General features: G+C 37.8%; 1 protein-coding gene across 1 annotated transcript in view; it reads left to right on the top strand.

Annotated features, from left to right (window-relative positions):
• Nucleotides 1-20694, top strand: part of osp (myosin phosphatase Rho interacting protein outspread) — a 226003-nt gene that overhangs the window by 74053 nt on the left and 131256 nt on the right. The gene's annotated exons all lie outside the window — the stretch shown is intronic.

The following is a 20694-nucleotide window of genomic DNA, read 5'->3' as shown; positions in this document are numbered from 1 at the left end:
TTTATTAATTCGTTATTGATAGATCTCGATTGTGATGAATCGAGCAATTCCGCGGAATCGCTGGGTTCAGCAGAAAAAGCAGCTTCGAAACTGTTGTAAGATTCTTTAATACGAGCGGTTTATTTTCACATTTATTTAGATCCAGCGAGAGGAAACAGTTGTGAAGCTGTCTTGAATACAGCCATGGGGGCTGCGTTTAACAGAGAAAGCAATTTTGCAACTGTTGTAAAATTCTTCGATACCGATTAGTTCTAGCCTCTCTGGTTCCTCGTCGTTCTAAATATATAAACCGATCGTACTGAAGAATTTTACAACTGTTGCAAAGCTGCTTTCTCCGCTAAACGTAGCCATTGTTTCGTGACTCTATCATCGCTCATTTGTAAACAGGACTGGGAATTAGGTGGGACAACGTAGGCGAGATACCTTGGAGAATCCGTTGGAGATCCTGTTGAACGATGGAGCCGCGGGTTGTAATCGTGATCCTTCGAGGCGGTCTTATCTGTATAACTGTACCTCGTTCGCGCAGTTTACCGTCACCGTCGTCGTCGTCGTCGCGTCGCCGCCGCGCCGGCTATTACCTATTCGCGCAAATCTCCGCTTCGATCGTCGATCGTCGTCGTCGCGTCCCTTTTTTTCCTGGCAACCTCGATTTTTGTCGAATACCCGATTAGCTTTACATAACGGAGTTCACGTAATCCACTTCCGTTACGTGATAGGCTAACGTCGGTTCTTGAACGTGACATTGGCGATTTCTAACGATGATGTTTGAAGGAAATTGCATGATACAAGTTCGATCGATCTTTCAGGATTGACTTGTTGGAATTTATAGAACGCAGTATAGCGTGCAGATGGTGATTTATCACGTTATACCATGTCATTATAAAATTAAAAGTATATTACGTATCATCGATAGTGTAATATTACACGAGCTTTTTTTTTAATTGTTACGATCCGGATGTATCATAATATTATAAAATATCTTTACATATTTTATAAGTGACATGTCCCTTTCTTGTTTATCATGAAAATATCGAATAGCTACTGTATGAGAAAATAAATCTTTGCAGTTTTTTAAATAAAAAAAAATTTCTACTATTTTTTAAAAAGTATATAGAAATTGCTTTTAACGGAACGTTAATATTATACGTTATATTTTTATCGTGCGATATATGTCCTTCCTGCTACGAGAAATAATAAGTAAGAGTGCGCTGTTACGTGAGAAATTCCCAAAAAATCGCGATCCGTGCGTCACGTGCTGTAAGGACGTGACCGTAATCCTCCGAGGTGGTCTTATCCCTGTAACTGTACCTGTCGACAGCGGTCCACCGACGATTGCCCATCGCAGTTACTATTAGCGATTTTCCCGTTAGGATAAATACGTGCCAGGCGCCACACAGGATCTCGGCGATTAACGGCCGATTAACCGTGTGTGGCTTGCGGCCGTCTTCAGATTTTATGGAAAATATCTGTCGTGGAATTTCTCCTTTCTTTCTCTCTTTTTTTTCTCCTCTTTCTCTTTGACCGTATTGTGTAGTTCGTTGTACAATACGTTGTTAACAGTGCACTCGAATCATCGACATTGTAGTACCCCCGCCTTCCCATTTGTCTACTTTCTGCTTTCTTTTACTTCCCTGAGCCCGGCGATCTTTTGAATGATGGCGAATTCCTGCGGCGATTGTATTATAGCTTTCAAGTTAGACACAGAATAGCGGAACTCTCGTACGATCGTATGTTATACCGCTTCTTCTCTATGAAGTCTCTATACCGGTCATTTTCCTCGTGCGAGAGTCCTTACGCACGGTAGAGTCTATCGCGATGCTTTTTCTTCGCAAATGAATTCTCATTGGTGAATCCCGGATTCGCTGCGAGTTTATAAAAGTTGTATCAGGGTCATACATGCAGTTATTCAGTCAATTGCAGAGATTTCCTGGTTAATCTCGATTAACTGTTAATTGACGTTGGGGGAAGCGGCCGGAAGCCATGAGGAGCGTATATAATATTGAAGATTCGCATTTATAATGGTTATAATGCGCGTTAAGTTCTTACTCGGGTAATTAAAAATTCTGATCATTTTTTAATAAGTATGTTTATGTATCCGTATAATCTCATTAAGAAAGAATTTAGGATTTATTCATGGAGAGAACTTTGGATATTATTTTATAATATAAGATATGAATTTGTAGGATATAGGGAAAGAGTCAAAGTTGAAGGAGATATAAAGTATGTAAGTCTTGCAGATTTAATTTATTAACCTGATTTTAATGGAACCAAAGTCACAAAAAAATTCTTTTATTACTTTTAAATCAAGAGTATATTATATTTATTTTAATAAGTATATAAATAATTTATACTGGAAAATTTTTTAATTATTTTCCCATCGTGTGCATTATTATGTTGATCTAATCTTACATTATAATGTACACAGGATCTGAAAGGTTAATATTTATTTACATAAATAACTTTTAAAATAAAATTATATTAATAATAAAAAGTATAATATTTCTCTTATATAATGCCTATAAGAGTAAACATTTGTTTACGGTAAATATTTACTAAAAAAAGTAATACTTAAATTAATATCAAATAAATATATGTTTAGTAAATATTTACTTAGAACTATTTAAACAATTATTTAGCATTTTGTCAGCGTAGTAGAATATAATACAAATTAAAAAATATTTGTCGATTTTCGAAGCTTTGTATTTTGTAAAAATTAATAGAACATAATTGTAGTATTTTTTAGAATTTTTTAATTATAAGACTCATTCAACATTGAGACACTAAATCTCCGTAAAACTCATTCATTCGTTCGTAATGTACATACATGCCGCACGACTACCTCGGCCAACCGATCTCTCCCGCAGGATATCGCTCAAGTCGTTAGTTTTATCGCGCCTCAGATCTACGACATCTGATCTACGATGTCGTCGCGGCGGCGAGCGGTTGACTCAACGTGATGAAGAGGAGAGAGGAGGAGGGAGGCTATGCTCGGTGGTTTTCCAAGAGGGTTGCGGACGCGCGGTCCCGCGCGGCACTCGCAGGTGGTTACACCGTCGCCGACACTCGCGGCACGGACTCGGATTCGCGTCGCTCGGTGCCGTTGTCGGTGGTGACGTCGCCGTCTTGGTGGTGCTGGTGCTGGCACTGGTGGTGGTGTTACGGTAGGTTATGCCTCGCATTCCTGCCGAGGTCGACGAACCGAGACGAACCGCCTGTGCATGCCGCCGCCGCCGCCGCCGCCGCGCTGCTCGCTTCTTGGCCACTGTCCGGCCTGCCTTGCCCTTTCCTTTCCCTTCCCGTCTGTCTTTCTCTCTTTCTCTCTCTCTCTCTCTCTCTTTTCCCTTTCTTTTCGTTCTTTCGTCTCTCGTACCCGCCGACGACTATGGCCATGGCCATGAAGAGCTTCGCGTATACCCGCGACAGAGGAACACTTCCTCGTGCCGCTCCTCCCACACTTTCCAGGGCGTTCCCTACGTGCGACGGCGGGACACTTCCGTCTGTTTCGGTCCCGCGACGCGAAATCAAGGTTCTTGTACGTTACGCTTAATTATCCGCCGACAGTCCGCCTTTAGGATCACCGGCAAGAGTTTAATTAAGGGATATGTCGCGTGAGACTGGGACTATGAAGAAACGTACACTCCTACTACGTCCGCTTTAATAAACAATTGCGCGGTGTCCTTTTGCAGGCCTTTAAACATTATTTTTTAAACTACTTAGTTAGTATAGTATAAATAATTCGTAAATTATATAATTTTCCTTTTTATATTCGTCAATTTAGTATATATTAGATTTTATCTGTTTAAAGAAATTTTTTAGATGCGGTTACGAGCGTGTAATTTTAAATGCAATTTTGAATATGAAAGTTGCTAGTTTAAGTGCCACTTTCTATTACTTTAACATGCGCGTGTAATGCAAAATGAAAGTCGATTTTACTGTAATTTATCATTTATCATAATAGTTTTCTTACGCAGATATATATATAAAAACGAATAATCGACACCTTTCTTTTTTTCTCGATGATGCAAGTGCAGTGTACGCTTTTTTCATAGAGAAAGTGCACCTTCCATCGCTTTTATATACAATATTTAAAATAAAATCTGATCTCTCTTCAATTAACTTTTCCTGGAAACTAAAAATTCCGTCCGGTTGTTATTAATTAATCGATTGAACTTATTGTTAGTCTCTTAATAAAAATTTATATCTTTTATACTTTTATACATTTATTCTTATATTATTTTTTACGCATTTTTATATTATTCTTATATCGCTACGTTTTTTTCTGTGAAGCTAACATGAATTGTGAAACGAATTTTTTTAGAATTAGAAACGTAAACTAACCGTGAAACAGAAATATCATGCATTTTTTTAGTAGTTACTGGACACTTATATTAATTTTTAACTAATAATTAAAAAGTGAAACTATATTTAGGATCTCAATCAAGATGTAGCTTTGCCTGCAGTTACTGTGCATAAAAGCGCATAAAATCTAAACCCATTAAATAAAAATAAAACAATAAATGGACTACGCAGTATTTTAACTAATAATCTATTAATCTAAGTAATAACTAGGCAGGTCTACACAAATTGCACATATTTTTACCAGGAAAATTATTTCAACCATTGAATAAAACTATTAAACTTTATTTATTTCCTGTGCAGTATTATTAACCTAAGTAGATGTCTAGGAAAACTTCATGTATTTTTACCAGGCGATTTTAGGGGGGAATCTCTCTCTGATCGTTTTGTAAATATCACTACCATACGGTACTTTTTCAAAAATACGTCATTCACGTATAAGTTACAGATGAAAATGACCAAACAAGCAGCTTTGAATAAAAAATTGAGAATAAAACAGTTTTTTATTTAAATTCTACTTTTTCGGTTATTTTCACCCTACCGTATAATCATTCTCATTTAATTATTTTAATTACGCGACAATTCTATATAGTAATCGCAGCCTTCTGTGTGCCGTCAGTTCGATATACGGTTTCGACAATCCGATTCGCCCTTTTGTCGGCTCTCAGCCTCCACTCCGTGCAATTAATTGGACGGCCGAAGGAACGATAAAAGGAAATGCCATTCCCTTTTCCGGACAGAACAAAGAGTTATCTAATGGAGCTTACGCGCGAGGAGAGGGAGAGGGAGAGAGAGAGAGAGAGAGAGCTTGCGCGCTCTCTCGCCGCAGGCGGAGCGCAATAATTAATTCCGCACGATCGTTTCTCTCAATTGTTATCGGCGTCGGCCGTGGCCGGGTCTCTCTCGACACATTCTCGTTATTATTTATCGTTTTCATCGTATGGTCCCTCGTATGGTCTCGCCATACGCGAATCGCAGTCAAGGACGCGGACGCGATAAAATGCGAATTACACGCGTAGAAATCGCCCCGGCGATTTGTTTCTATTTGTAGAGTGCGAGCGCAGGTACGATGTCGAATTACAGTTGATTGCTATCACTTGTTCGCGGTCGCGGCCGCGCCGACGCCGTTGGGGATGTAATGAGGGTTTTATTTATCGTTACGATAATTTATTATAGAATAAATAAGTGTACGCGCGCGTACGGATAAATTCTTCTTCACGCGCAAGAATTGATCTGCGTGGAAGAGGGTGGGACGGGCGGCCTTTTCCTTTTTCCCTCCCTCTCGCTCGAGTCACGGGAGGGGAGTGGAATAATTTATCGCCGGGTGTGCGGTGTTTACCCGCTAATAAAATCGTGAAAGTTCAAGCGCAGATGAAGATAAACCGCGCGGTGCAAATGCGTGCGGCCTTGGCACTCGCGAGATTTAACTCCTCCTTGGGGTCTAAAGAGGGACGCGCGGAGTTACGTGAAATATTTCCTCGACTAAATCATGGTTATCGGCGGGCGAGACTTGAGAACATTATTACGCGCCCGTAAAAAGCGCTATTACAATCGATCTTGACCGTGCATAAGTCAGAAAACGCTTATAGGAGCTTTGGCAACCGAAGATCATTTTTACGCTGAAAGATCGAAAGTCTGATAATTGCGGCTGTATATACACGATAATTATTTGAAGAGAAATTTATTAGAAGAAGATAATCTTACCTGTTCAGATGCAGCCTGAATAGTCAATACAGATAAAAAGTTATATTCTACATAAGTATACAGAAATACAAAAGAAACGAGGAAGAAAATAATTTATATACGTATACAGTCGATCGTGAGTTAGAAAAAGTTTAGGAGCAACGAAGATAATTTTTACGCTGAAAATTTAGAACGTTCGATGATACCAGGAAGGAATATATATATATATATGTATACACATATAGATAATAATCATTTTAAAGAAAAAATTATTGGAAGAAGAAGATAATCTTATTTATTTAGACGTAACCCGAACGAACAATTTGACAAAATAAAAAAATTGGTCATATTTATAGAATGTTATAATATATAATAGAGATGCAAAAGAGACGAGGAGAAAATAATCTCCTCCATGTTTGTATGCATATATGCCGTGTACGTATTCCAACGTAGGAATACAAAGGATGTAAGAGTAACCTTTTTGCATCTCTATGCAGGCCAATATTCTTTTGTCTATTATCTTTGTCCGCGTTCTCCACGCGGGAAGATAATAAGCGGTCTGTACGTGCGCCCGTTTCGAATCAATGGCACCCTCGCGGTAAGTGACCGACATTCTCCTCTCCCGCTGCACGCTCGCACGTGCCGATGGCAGTAACCCCTGGAGACAATGATATCCCGACAATGGCACGACGGCGAGCTCGTCGCCACATGTAAATGTAACCTTTTGTAAAAGCCCACGGAGGATGCTCGCCGCCGCGAGTGAAAGGTGCGACGCGCACCTCCTCGATTCCGTCGCGAAAAACTCCGTGGATCTCTACTCTTCTCTCCTCTGTGGATTAGGAAATGTCAGCAGCTGGCGGTTGTTTGCGAAAAGTGGCGTTGTGGGACGCTTCATAGTTGATTCGTACGTGATAACAATGTGATGCAACGCAGAAAAATCTTAGATTCTCTTTATAGGTATCGTTGGTGCGTCGTTATTTGTCTCGCAAATAGGTCGATGAAATGTAAATTATTGTTCTCGCAGAAAACACAGCTCTCGTGTGAAGATACGTCATTTAATCGAAGAAGTGCTTATTTATACTTTCACTTTGGCTTTTATTGGCTATCGGGATAGAGTTAAAGTTATAAGAAAATTTCTCAAGTCACGATTAAACGCACGTAGACATGTTAAAAGAATGTTTGAAAATTAATTTATAATTTTATCAAATGAGATATCGTGCCATCTATAAAGATTGCAAAGGAAAATTTAGTATCATTTCTCCGAGAAATACGCGCACTGTGTATTACTTTGTTATATTAGGTTGTCAAGAAAGTTCTGAATCACTCCACTTCGGCTTTTACAAACAAATTTATTCAGAAACGAGTATTTCTTAAAATGAAGACCGTCACGTTAAAAAATCATTTGTCACCAATCTAACTCTTTTGTTATGGAGGGAACATCCGCTTCAGTCTTCAGAGAAGAGCTGAGAGTTATATGTGCGGCTTTTACCCACTAAACCACCCATTTTTGCATGGTATTTTTGCAGTATTCAAGAATACTGACAGTATATTTTCTTCATTAATTTGCTAGCAGCTGCCGAATTTGGTCTCAGTACTATTAGTCTATTATTATCTGATCCTGCATCGTTTGATTATCCGTTTTGCTCAATGAAACATTTTTTTCGCAACGCTTCAAAACTGCTGAGCAAGTAAAGGTATCGAGACCAAATCCGGCAGCTAGCAAAATAATTATTAAACGTAATAATCTTTATTTCGAAGAATAATTACCGTTGTTTTTGAATAAACTCTTGTATATAAAAATGTGTGATTCAGAACTCTTTTTTGACAACCTAGTATTATAATTAAGGCACAGCGAATATATGATATATACAATAATACGGTTACATATGCAAGATTGTATGAGTACACAGTTAATACGCCGAACACCCATAATGATAAATACTGATTCGGCGAGTTCAAAAAGGGACTCGTCGCCGTAATGCGATTTTGTATATATAGGATCGGCAACACGGGGACGGCTATATTATCGAGGAAGGAAATCCTTTAAGCGCATTCGCGGCTTTGCAGACGTAAGGTAGTCATATACCGCGTCAAAGGAGTCAAACAAAGCAGGCATTACATTACTGTCGCCATTTACCGCGCTCTCGCGAACAACCGGTGTGTGGAGAGATAACCTTCGATCCTCTCTCCCGCATCTTTCACCGTATTCCGTGAACGCGCGCGGGAGAGAATCGCCTCTCCAGCTTCTCGTTATGCAACGAACGCGCTTCTATTCGACGGCGGACCGTTAATTTAATTCGCGCTTTCTAGTTAATTAATACCAATTACACGTATGTTGAGAGGGCCGATGCTCGTTCGTAAGTCAGCCGTGTGCATCCCGACGAAGAAAGATCCTTTTAATCCGCGTAAACACCTACGACCTCCGGCGAGATGTACATTAACACGCCGATAAATTAACGACAGACGTGGAATCGGTTGTACGAGTCGATTAATGATTGTAGGTTAACGACTACGGTATCGCCAACTGCGAAATATTATTAGCCTAATGAGACGATTACGATAGCGGATAATGTGCGTTTTACACTTCGAATTGCTATGATGAGATCAGTTTTGAGATCGATGCAAATATTTTCGTAATTATCAGTAGAATATGAACACTTGGCTTTTTCAATTTATTGTCTACTGCTTAAAACATGTATAACTTTTCATCTAACTTGCGGGGAAGAACCGCGACACTGTATTAATTATACATATTCTTCAAATTCTTTGGAGTGGAATCTCATTCTAAAGAGTGAAAACTGAGATAACTGAAAACGAATGACTCAACTTTTAATATTTAAGAGTGAGATCTCACTCTTCAGAGTGACAATTCACCCTAAAAGTTTTAGGAGGTATAAAATTGTGACGTATAATAGAAATTATGGAATCTTATATGAGAATGTATATCTACATGAATATATTTTGCTCAAATGATATTGAACTTAAAAATCATGGTAAGTTATCGAGAGTCCGAAATAATTCTCTTTAAAATGTCGAACACTATTCTAAATCTGGATATGCTAATAATGGTGACATAGTTGATCGTTTATAATTTCCTTTGGTCAGCTTTCAGTACTTGTTGATTTATGCGACGAGTTCAGCGAACGCGTTCATCATACCTGTTACAACTGATACGTGTTACTTATGTCGCGCATCATGAATGTGGTTTATGTTCTTCTTACAAGCTATTTCTTGTATTAACTTATTTTATCTGTAATTTATATCTCCCGGCACGCGACATGCGACGGCGACTCGAATGATTCTCGAAATTAAATACCCACACACGTATCACACGTACACACGCATAAATTCGCTGCAGTAAGAAATAATAATTAAAAAAAATGAAATGCAAAAACCTGCATCGATTCATTATATACATTTAAAACACTGTTGTACAAAAATGTACATACCACCTAATAATATTTCGAACACGGTCACCGAGAGAGTAATAATACATTTGAAAAGCAGAGAGAGAGAGACCGTGGTGTGCAGAATTATTCGCGTGACGTGTCGCAGGCGTGTCAGATTTTACGCGACTCTGGGATAATTTGTTTCAAAGTCGTCCGTCTGGTTTCCGCCTCGGCAAGTGTAACGCAATCGTAATTCCCACCTGTAACATCGCGGCCGCTGTGGATTTGCATGGCGAGCGGATCGGGCTCGAAGCTTCGGGACTCTCGTGGTCTGAGTTCGACGAGTCCCCTCGGCATCCGGACAATTAATCGGACCGCATGAGCTTAAAGGACTGTTATTTCGCGGCGTGTAACCGCATTTAAATGAGGTTACGTGTCAGCGTAGCCGCTCAGATCCCTCCCTTGCACCGCGATAAGCGAGCCTCCGTTTCTTCCCCCCCCCCCTCCCCTATTTTTAAATCTCTTAGCTGCTTTTCTTTTCTTTCTGACCGATATCTTTCTTTCTCACTTTTTATCTCTGGTATATCTTGTCGGGCGAAATTGCTCTTTCTACCGACTCTACGGACTCCTTTCGGCGTTCATTTTATCGCAATTACTTCCATCGGGTGATGCAGAGAGCATATCAGTCTCTTGTCATCTTAACGTAAAATAATTTATACCCTTTTAGCGTCCAATTAATTTTGCCTGATGCAGAAGGACGGACGTGAAAACTTATTTACAAGGTCTATTCTTTGTCTTTTCAATATATTGCAATTATACGGTTGTAGAAATTGTTTGATTGAATCGTTTAATGTAATAACACGATGTTTAAACAGCAGTAATTTTTATGTTGATTACGTTTTCTCGTCGGTTAACTTTACTCTAATTTATTCTTTTCTATGTTCGTTTTTATCCGTGCACATTTTCTTTCTCCTTCTCTTCTCACCTTCGCTCGCATGTTGTGAATGTACCGACCACACAGTTCTAACTCGTGCAGTCCATAATTTGTCTTTCACTAACAGAAAGATGAGAAAGCTCGTGATTCGTTTCTTGTCTTTTTCTCGCTCTTTCTTCCTCTGTCACATTTGTCATGTTCTTCTTTAGCTCTTGCGAGCCGTGACGTCGAATTTTATCGCACGACCTTAATTACGGATTTCTGTGTCATGCTGTGAAGTCGCGCGCGAAGACTTTTCGTATACGCTTTTCATTATACACGTCGTTAAGAAACGTAAAAACAGTCGTTCTTCCTCCAATTTATGGTCTTATTTTCTGATATTTATGAAATTGTTTGAAAAGTAAAATGTACGTGCAGACATTAGGCGCCATTATTTTTATTTTTATTTGGTACATGGAAAGGCGGTTTTTGCTGAAGTACTTAAAAATTTAATTAAATACAAGTAAAAACATAATTTTATTGGTTATAAAAATAATTATATAGGATAGTTAATACTGGGTTGCTAGAATGTCAAAACTTTTTGCAGCATTGCTCATGTTTGTTTCCTACACAATTATTTGAATTATTTTCAGATTTGTGTACAATATTTACCTCAATTTCTTAGATTCAGCAAAGTTGTTTGTGCAAAATTACGATGGATGAAAATATTCGAAAGGTTAAATAAACGTATGCAGTTACATATATTAGTTTTACCCGCGCTTATTAATTTTTTTTAAATTATAAATTCAAATGAATTCAAGATCACAAGACATGTGTGAGTACGTATAAATACTCTTCCCTTATAAGAAAATTATGCGCAATTGATTTTCATTGCCGGAAATTGAAGGATTTTTTTAGTTCGACTGTGATTGTCTTCCTTAGTTTGTGCTTTTCCGTTCTCTATGGACTGCTTTCAATCGTGAACCTTATTTAGTGTATCGGAAGAATTCCAGGATTCCTTTTTCCCTTCGGGAACAGCTGTCGCGTCGTACCGAAGAATTCGCGCGCGAATTCCAGGGAAATACATTCAGGAGGAGTCGCCGCGGTCGAACGCGAAAGCTGCGACGATCTTTCGCCAGAAGATATGGGATGCTTTCGCGCGATATTAACTTTAACCCTTCATAAACCAGAATAGCTTCCGAGTAACATACCGTGCCGTCCATCCGTATGTCTCGCGCGAAATGTGATGTATGTCCGTGTTTAACCTTTAACTGCTCGCTCGGAAGCTGACAGACTCCACATTTGTCCGACGTATGTTATTACTTCCTTTTGTAGTTTTGATTTATTAAGAATTGCCTTGATGACTACGTGATTATTTGCGAGATTAAGACGTAAGTTGAGATGTGAGTCTAGATATTTTTTTTTTTTATGAATACGGCAAAGTAAATTTTTTACTGTAAGAGAAGAGAGAGAAATATCCGCGTGTCGTATATTTGATAACCGACTCCGATTACGCGTAGTACGATATGTATCTTAATTTAACTGCGTTTTTAGTAAGATATTTTATTAATACTGGTTCTCTCTAGTAAAAACGCAAGAGAATTGGGCGATATATAAAGTTAAGAAACTTGAGCAACGACAATAAAACTTCTCATAAAGGTCGAGCCTTGTGCGGTGAAGTAATGTAGATTCCAGCGAAATCGTTACTCTGCTCCCGAAGCTTCTTTCCATAAAAACCGCGCACGTAAGGAATAAATAATGCATGCCTTTTTGCGTAATTTGTTACACGGTGGATATATAGCGACAAAAATGATGAAGCTGGTTACGTATTTCGTAGGATGCACAAGAATTATAGAGGTGGAAGAATTTATTCTCCGTTTAAATGAGCGTTTTGCTTAAGCTGCGTGTTGCTTAGCACGAAGAAGAGGAAGATGTTAATTTATTTACTCTAATGAAAGCGTATGGCGTGTCCCGTTATGACATGAATACGACGTGAATATTTTGCATGCATTAGCAGCTTTGAGTATGCTACTTATTACCAAATAGTCACGATGAGACGATTCGAATTATCGGTGTACTATTTATGTATAAATTTTAGAATTTAAGCACGCACATAAAACAAATGTTAATTTTAAGACTTTTTACCATGTCCGCTTTACATTTATCGTCGTAATCATCGTATATCATCGTTTTCTAATATACCTATAACTTTGGGCTGAAGGTGGTTCGAGTTGGAAGATGGAACCGAATAAAAGATATATAGTCTTACGATGAAAATTCATTGCACTCCGTGAACTGCGTACGACTTTTAGAATTCTCTCTTTTTAATTAGATTGTTACTTGATGGAAAAGAGTCCTATTTTAATTTTAAATTTTTATTTTTTTTTACTTTATCTATCGAAATGTTAGTGATATATTTAAATGAGGACCTGGTTAAATTATATTGCTTAGAAATGTATATCCAGAGAAAAAGGCATAGTGATAGCAACTACATACAGGCGACATCTACACAAGTTTTATATGTAGAATTATTGTACATAGTTGAATAAACCATTTTATAGTTATTGTAATTTAAATTGAATGGTTATGAAAATTGTCAGTTCTTGTAATCATTCAACTTTAGTTTGTAACGATTATAAAATAGTTTGTTTGGTTATATGTGTATCAATTCTACATATAAAATACATATAAAATACATATATTGTATAATTGTTATCTATATACAGTCACCATCACTATAAAAAAATATTTCTTCTTTCTTAGAGTGTATATATGATTTCTAGGTTTGTATTAGAAATCACATCAGAAGACAAGAATTCAATAATTGCCATCTAACGAATGCGCTTCATGAAGGCCTCGCGTAACATGCAACACGTTGGACGAAGCTAGCTCGAATTTTCGCGGCGAAAGGTCATCTCGTTAGAGGACTCGTATCGCGAATCATGCAATAATTTATTACGTAACCGCGGCTCCTCGTCGCCGACTTCGTCGTGTTATTCTTACATCCGGGATCTCCGAGAGAGTTCTTTAACACGTGCACGTTACGAGATTTAACATAACGATCGAATCTTTTCTTCGTCTCTCCGTCGGCTCGAGGCATAAATCAGCTGATAAGCGGATTAAAATGATAAGCTTCACGAAATTGGATTCCCGTGTATCATTTTCTTGGCAACGAAGTGCGTGTCGGACACATATTCTCGAACGAACATTTGCTGATATACACAGAATGTAACTATTATTATCGTGTTAATGACATTTCTTTATAAATCTGAAATGGATTTTTCTTTCGTGAACATTTTATGAAACGTGATCATTTACGAGACGCAATTTACTGCAAATCTTTATTGTTAAAGTTTTAATTAAGAAAGTAAGATTTTATCGTATTATTCATATTAGAGGTCTAATAAATTTTATTTTATAGATATTCATATTTTCATGGATAATATTATTCAATATATAATAATATTACATTATTTATATTATATTAATAATATATAATATTAAATAACATTTTGAATATTTTGAGGGTATTATATTGTTATGATTACCATATGTAATTTTAATCAGTAAATAAGTAGTGCACAAGTCAGGTGATATCGCGTCTTTCAAAATTAATTGGGGGAACGATTTCACAAGATGCTTTCACGATGTGACTCAGATTTTCCTCTTTTCTATTATCACTACATACGAGAATGGTGACATTTCTAGTTTTTTGCTTTATCGACAATTTCGCAGAAGACTTTCTTTTAACAAACGAAGATAACCGGTATCGCGCCTATCGACCTACCGTTGTCGACGATACGCACATCGTAGAAACGATAATTCAACATGGCTTACACACTTTGCTACTTACTCCGGTGTCCTCCTGTGAAACATCCTGCCCCGATAAGGATCCCTCGTCTCTTTGGCATGCGCGACGAACGGAGATAAGGCCACTTTTCACCGCCGTGGATTGTGGTCGCCAGTTCGATGGTTGTTTCTAAGAACGTCGCAACTTAACGAAGCTAATGAACTCTCTCTCTCTCTCTCTCTCTCTCTCTCTCTCTCTCTCTCTCGCGCGCGCGCGCTCTCTCTCTGTTTTATTGTTATTTTTATTTCAATAAGGGAAGAGAAACTTGCGGCGCGACCTCTCTAACTCGAAGTGATTTTCTATCGCCTTTCCTTTTTATCAGTACCTTTGATAATATATATAAAACTTATCTTGACGTTAATTATAGTTATATAAATAACAAACTTAGTAATTATTTAGGTTGATAATTATTATAGTTAATACTTTATTTTGTCCTAAGTAAAATATTCATATTTTGCTGCAGAACTTCAGAACCTTTTTTAGAAAGTATCATATTTTAATATATATATATAATAATATTAAAACACTTTTCTCAAATATAATATTAATATTTTGAATTTCTTGAATATTAAGTGCATAACGATTGAAATGAAAGAGAATTTTACAATAGTTCTTCAAAATAAAGACAAATAAATAATTTTAATCCGTACTAATAGTGCACCATTTTCTTTCACAATATTTTTCTATCTGTTGAATAATTTTATAATTCTTCTCGTAGAAATTCTAGATTTTTTCCAGTTATTTATTGAAAAGTTTACACGGACTTTTCGGATAATACTTCTGTATACTTTGATTTTTATTTAGTTGACTTATCTATTTTCTTTATTATTGGTCCAAACTGATCTTTGTATGCATAATCGTTGTTACTTTTGCGGAATCCTAAGTTCTTTGGAGTGGAATCTTTAAGGTGAAATTTCACTCTTTAGAGCGAGATTTTACAGATATGTTCTTCCATACTCAATTATGATATTCTTGTTACCTGATGGAGATCGCAGAGAGAAGCACTGCGTCCTTCTGTTGGGAAATGATTTTTCGCATCAAGCATCAGTCGTAAAGAGACATAGAGAGGTAGGCGAGTGGTATCTTGCTACAAGCTCGTTACAACGACGAGTAATAATCGTACAACATCGTCGTCGATCTGCGCGGAACGGTACACTTGACCGCTATCCGGGCTTTCTTTCTCTTTCCGTTGCGAACGTCGGATAACAGCATCGGGACTCGCGGTTGCAGATTGGCCGACGGGATAAAGTCCAGAGACCGATGGAAAAAAAACAAAAAAACTCGTGCATCATTAAGTGACACGGATCTTCGGCACGTTCCTTCTCGCGGTATTCTTAATTACGCCGATCATTTCCTCCGTGTAATAACTTACATCGACGAGATAAATACGCGACGTGATATCTCGAGTGAGTTGATTTAGATGCTTTCTTTTCCATCATTATCGCCACATTTCTTTTATTATTGTAATTTATTAGACGCGAGGGAGAAATGTCAGAGTTAATGGTTTTTCCGAAATTCTCTTGAAATTTTGTTTCACTTCGCATTTGAGATTCTTATTTATGTCGTAATGTCTCGTTTTTTATCATGTAATATTCGTTTTCAAGCAACATTATTCGAGTTATATCGCTGCAGTACGTATAAACACATATTGTATTACAGCGATGTTAATATAGCGGTAATCGCAACATTGTCGGTGACATTTTATTAAGACTCTAACCTGTTCGATTTGGCCTCATGTCACGTGTCTTACGTGACATTACGTTTACGGTTCTTCCGAAACGTGGCCGGCTGCCATTCGCGACAGAGCAATCGCGGCGGACTATGCAATCTGCATAAACGGTTTTAGCGGCCCCGACTTCAGGAAGCCGAGAGAATTTTATTCAATTAACGGTACCCTCGCACTCCTCGTCGCTGAAAACTGTTTAACACGCCTCCACTCGGTGCTCTGTACGTTATGGCGTGAGCGACTCGATTTTCTCACACCATCAGGCCAGACGTTAAAAGAAAAAAAAAAAGAGAGAGCGAGAGGAAGATTTCTTTCCTTCAAAAGGCAATAAAGAAGCGCCGGCAACGAGTTGGAGGCCTGGATTCGCGAAGCGAACTGACCGTAAATCCAAAGATATTAATCTAATTACGATAACCCCGAGACGATTACCGTAGTTATTCCCAACGGTACGATAAATCTGGAGTTCAGACATCTGTATTAATTGCAGTCGCGGATATACCGCGCGTGTACGATAGATAAAATACTGCGAAAATCGGGGCGCAACAGTGAAAACTAAATCGCATTAGCGATACATTATTTCGATTTCTAATCCATGTCTGGTGAAGATCTACGAGGAGCGTTGTGCTTTGTGTATGGATGAAATAATATGGAGTATTCGATGTATCATGTAATTCTTAGAAATAGAAATTTCATTGCATTGAATATCGACCAGAGAAAATACTAATAGTTTTTGCGTTTTTAGCAGAAGAGCTATTAAATGTAATAAAAAAATTGAAGAAAAATATTTCTACGCAGAATTAATTAGGCTTCTTTAAATACATAGAAATTGGATGCCTAAGTTTTATTATTATCTATATAATTTCTTTATTAGTTTTGATTACTGTTATTTTAGATAGAAACTTAATGTTCTCTCTGCATTTTTATAAATTTTTATAAATATTATACATAATTAGCAAGAGGGAGAGAGAGAGAGAGAGAGAGAGAGAGAGAGAAGGTTGCGATTTATTTTTTTTTAATATTTAATTAATTCAGAATAGTGCTCATTACTAGCAATGTAAATTTAATTACTTTGATTTTGAATTTTGAAGTACATTATAATATTTTTGAATTTAAAGTGAGTATTCGCTCTCTTTCCGTTATACTATATGTAAGTCTTTAATTGATATTGCATCGTGGATAATCGTAATGGCTTCTCGCGGTCCCTCTCGCCCATGGCCGCAATTTGCAGGAAGCGGCCCGATCGTAGGGTATAGACGCAAGTTGCGCAAGTCAGCACCAGGAAGCTGTCGACGCCAGTCAGGGCCGTGATAGAGGCGGGGATAAATGTGTCTGTGCGCATACGGCCCTCGTTTTCCTTCGTGTGCTTTGGCCTTGTCACTAGTCGCCGGCCAGCTGGATTCCTCTCTGCATCCTGCTTCTTCTCCCGCCGCTGCGTCTCGTCATCTTTCCTCTCGCTGCGAGAATACAAAGGAAAAAGGAAGAAAGAGAATGAGAGAATGCGAAAGAGAGGGATATTTTAAGAAAGAAAGGAAAGAGAGAAGTTGAAGCCTATTCTGGGTTCTGTTAAAGCATAGCCACGTATATATTGTAGCATCATCATGTTATATAGCAATAACAAATTTCAGCTCGATGGTCGCTAATTGTCAGATCTGAATCAACTTAGAGACTCTATATTAAGATCTGGCCACGAGCGATTTTGTCAAAATCCTGTGAGAGAGTAAGATATATGTATACACATAATTTCTCACCGTTTTTAAATCACCTGTCTGACTAATACTATTTCACTCTATAATCTTAAAGGTGAAATAGTATAAGTTAGAGTGAGATAGTATATATATAAGGAGAAATTTTACATCTTCTTCTCTGTCGTTGGGTTTTGACAAAATCACTCATGGCCAAATTCTGATACAGAGTCTTTAAATGATCAAATCCGATTTAATTCAAAGATCGAATGCGTTTAAAATTCAAAAGTTATACAGCCAATTTGAAAGTATGAGACGAGCTCTTTTCTCCGTTACATCTCCTGTATTCAAATAGGTATTTAAAATTTGCTTTGATTACGAAAAACGTTTTCTATGGTTACTATTCATATTCATTTCTTATATACGCAACTATCTTCAGTATATAGTCTTAAGATGTCATAAGCTAATCACGGAGCCATATTAGCGTCTTAAGATATCACTTATAAGACGGTCTTAAAATAAAAATTACTATACGTATGTACACTTTGTGCGAATATATTTCGTTTAACATCACGGGTTTCGAACTTCGGGAAAGTTGCTGTCCGCTGGCGTGGACGGATATCTAGATCTGCCGGCTCTGCCTAGCATTGCGCAGCAGTCCCGATGATTTGTTCGCCGATGGGGTTACTTTTTTTTTTGCGAGGCTCGACGGGGCTCGATCCCTCTCCTCAAGATTAGCATTGCCGCTCGCAACTTTTTCAGCTTGGGAAAATACGGCTGCGCGATAAATAAGCGATTAAGCGATTCGCCCGTTCGCCCCGACTCTCGGACGGTACGCCCCTCTCGCGCTAGTTTATTTAGATTCTACACGGTCTGGATAGTGCGAAACCTCGTACCGAACTAACATCGTTCCCACGACTGCGATTATCCGGCCCTTTCGCAAACAAAACTCGCCGATTTTCGTGACTCGCTCTCGTGTAAAGTGGCTCGGCCTCAAAAGAGGCTGAAATTTATAATATCGAATAATCGATATCGAACGAAACATGTCGATTAAATAACTTTAATTTCTCGGCTGCCATCCGAATAGTCGATGTTTGAAAAACGTCCAACATAACCAACCGTTTCATTAAGCGCACTGTAGTTATTTACGGCACTTGGACATTTTTTTTAGGATGAGAATTTATTTCGTTCTTCATTTATCATGATGGTGTTTGAAACAAAATTAACTTATATCACGGCTTTGTTTTTTTTTTTTTTTTTAATCTTATCCAGGCACCTTTCGTGCGTGCGTGAGATGCATAGGCATTTAACAGTATAGACCGCGTTATTTATAACGGTACAGTGTCACGAAGTTTATGGCAGGGTGCAAATTACAACGCGGAGCCTCTTTTTTCTCTCTTGATTCGATCGCCTTCGTTCCGGGCTCGTAAATCTGACGTATCGGGCGCAGATAAATTATGAAGTGACTGGAAGGTTAGTGCCACGTGGGTGGAAAGTCGCCTTGGCGAAATTCCGATGTGTGTTTACGCGGAGAAAAGCGAGAGAGAGAAGAGGGAACGATGAAGGTAGAGCGGAGGATGGCTTGAGGATTTTTTTCTGTTTGAGTTATATCTAGAGAAATATAGGGCACTCGCTTTTCTCACGGTCGCGAGATCTCGCGTTTCAGGACTACTCCGGTTCGCAAATACATGTGTGTTGTTGGCGTGTTTTCGACGCAATTTGACTCGCTTTCAAACATACGCGCCTTTCAGTCTCAAGCGAGATTTAATTGAAATTAAAATTTTCTACCCATTGATTACTATAATATTACGTGAGTAGAAATTAAATACTGTATAAGAAAGATTGATTTATTCAAATACCATATAGCTTGTAATGTTTATATTTTCTGTTACACGATTTAAATTATACGTAAAAGCCTTCATAATTACAACCGCGGAATATCATTTTTGTTTAACTTGCAAATTTTTATATAAATTTTTATTCTAAATTTGAAACACAAATTAATCCAATTAATTTGATATGTCAATAGAAAAGCAAAGGATTTTAATGTTTTCTTTTCTTTTAAGAAGTTTTAAGAAGTTTATTTTACTTTTGTAGATCATTTTTTATAATTTTTTTTCTCCATAATTAATAAAATATTTTCCATCCTAGTAAGAGAATTCTTATAATATATTTTAAATAATTAGCTATATAATGCTTAATAAATTTAGAAGGTTAAGTATTCCTTTTTTTTAAATGACACTTGCACATTGAATTTTAATTCATTTTGCTATTAAAATATTTGCATTTTAATATTCTGCTGCAACAGTTAGAATGCACGTTTTCAGCGTGCCATTTATCTTTAGATTTGCTTGAACGGACACTAAACACCGATCGCAATCGTATCGTGATTTAATCCAGGAATGCGAAGAAACGAACGGTAGTAGCATCGATGTTCAATTCTTCCTGCGGGCGTGGTCGGTCGTATGGTCGCGAACTGACGAATTACCGCGGCGCACGGTTGGCAGAGCATGAAGGCAAAAATCAACCGGGTTTCGTGTTCGAGGCGAGACGTTCATCATCGTTCATTCTCTCGCCTTGGGTGACTTCGCCAAGTACCCGGGCGCGCGCGAAAAGCGGTGACCCGCGACGTGCATCCTCGTCGTTTTGCTCGACATAAGCAGATTCGTATCGCTCTCTCGTTTACAACGCAACCTGGAAATACAGCCGGCTCCGCATTTCGCAGAAACGTTTCTGCATGCCAACATAAATTTGCTAAACATTGATCAACCAGTAATATCGATAGAATCGCCCCGACATGAGCCATGTCTCTCTTTTTTATCGAGGAATATCCTCTCTTATTGTTTTATGGAGCCTAAGGACGTATTACACACACTTTTTAACAAAATGAAACAATTATGAAAACATTGTACCTATTTGAAAGTACACAGTGAAAAATATTTTGCATTTGTGTTGGAAACGGTCCACTCAAGTCCTTGTTAAAATTTTTAATTTATTTATATTAATTTGACATGTATGATTATGGTTGTGTAATTGTGTTATTTAAATAATTCGTGTTAAATTGATCAGTTTATCATTTCTTATTGTATAATTTA

The sequence above is a fragment of the Cyphomyrmex costatus genome, unplaced genomic scaffold, assembly GCF_001594065.2.
Source record: "Cyphomyrmex costatus isolate MS0001 unplaced genomic scaffold, Ccosl1.0 scaffold222, whole genome shotgun sequence".
Lineage (NCBI taxonomy): Eukaryota > Metazoa > Arthropoda > Insecta > Hymenoptera > Formicidae > Cyphomyrmex > Cyphomyrmex costatus.
The sequence above is the reverse complement of the archived record's forward strand: the minus strand, read 5'-3'. Positions and strand labels throughout refer to the sequence as shown.